Source organism: Triturus cristatus, chromosome 7, assembly GCF_964204655.1.
Source record: "Triturus cristatus chromosome 7, aTriCri1.1, whole genome shotgun sequence".
Classification (NCBI taxonomy): domain Eukaryota; kingdom Metazoa; phylum Chordata; class Amphibia; order Caudata; family Salamandridae; genus Triturus; species Triturus cristatus.
Window position 1 is genome coordinate 108655272 of NC_140590.1, and position 1727 is coordinate 108656998.

A 1727-nucleotide genomic window follows, 5' to 3' on the forward strand; every position below is an offset into this window, starting at 1 on the left:
ATTTCAGTGGATCTGGTTTTAGAGCCACTTAGCTGACTGGTGAAATGCAGATTAAATCTAAATCCCTGACTTTCTGCCGTATTTTTCGTAGGTAATCACAAATGAATCTGCTCAGCTGATGGAAGGGCAGATATAGCCTTTCGAATGCAAGCATCTCTCTGCTAAAGGGGTAGAAGCAGCACTCCTTGGAAACGAAGGCCATGATGTATTATTTACGGAACAATGCTAACAGCAGCTGAAGTGTCTGAAGAGAAACTGAGTAAGGGAAAAACAATTTGCTGCGCCTCTCTTCCCCAGCCCCATGCTCAGCGTATAGCTTCGGGACCTGCTTTTTCTGAAATCACATTCCCATGAATGAACCAGTTCTATTTTTGACAACGTTTTTAAAAAAGCACGCACGTGATGGCGTGTGATGTCATGACGCAGCAGAAGTGAACGGTACACTCAGTCCTGGAATGTGGAGTATGTTCTCCCCTTGGACACCATCTGCCCCACGGTTACCTGTTGGACGGCATTTAGTTGAAAATAACCGTCCTTATGAGTAAGCCAGGTGCGCTCGCCTCAGAAGGAGAGTCCCGGGAGCGGCGGCTGCGCCCAGGGACGCGCGGTGTCTTCGTTGGCCCAGGAAGGCGGTGACACACTGGACAAGCACGAACCTGAATAGAATTCTTTAAAAGTAAATGTTTCATAACTCGTGAATATTCTGATGAGGAGGACGCACGTGCCAACTTCTCAAAGGTTCAATGAGGGTCATGTCTCGAAGCGTAAGAATTTTACTTAATTTGTCTCTGCAAACTTTGCCATTAAACAAAAACAAAAAAACAACTTCAAACTTTGGGAAATTCACATAGCTCGTGAATTTTCATTAAAACAAAACAAACCCGTGGAGCAATAATCCTTTGGTACAAGTTACAACCCATGCACAATACACATTCAGTTTTGACACATTTTGCACATTTCTCCATGTCTGTGACCGAAGCAAATAGGTTCGCAAGCAAAATCGATACTGGTCAGGATATATATTTTGGGAAACACCAGCCTGATGAGAAGACGAAGCCACATTCAGACTGGCCAGGTTAAAAAAAACACTTTATCCATATATTGACAATGTAGAGTTGGGGACTTTGGGGCCTACGGGGCAGACAAATGCACAGGACACAGTATACAGTTCTGGGGTAGTCGTGGACTAAACTCCCGCCCAGAGCCCTGGGCACTTTATTTCTCCTGTCACGTGGTCCCCTCAGGGGCGAGACCATTCTTTACATCTTTATTGACGGGGGTCTCCTTCTCCTAAAAACACTCCCCCTTCTACGGCGATAGGTGTGGGCTGACCCACGTCCCATCGCGACACTACAGACAATTTACACAGCACAAACCGCAAGCTCAAATGTCTTTTGGGACCTGCATCATAGAAGCTGCGAGCCACCTCAATAGCACTTAGGTTACCGGCCTCAGAAGGATGAAAGGCTCAGTCAGCAGTGCCTATTTGTCATCTTGACAGTAGAGCTGCATATGTTGGGCACAATAATTGGAACGTTACAGTTTTCAGCATGCTGTTGCATCAACTAAATAATCCGAGTTCGCTAACTGGGGTTAAGAAAGAATCCATTTGTTACGAAAAGATTTGAATTGAGAACCCATGGGTTGTGAAACTGCAAGATAATTGGTATAAAAGCTGCATCAGTTTTCAGTAAGCCTTTACTTAGAAGAGCACAATTCGAAAAGAC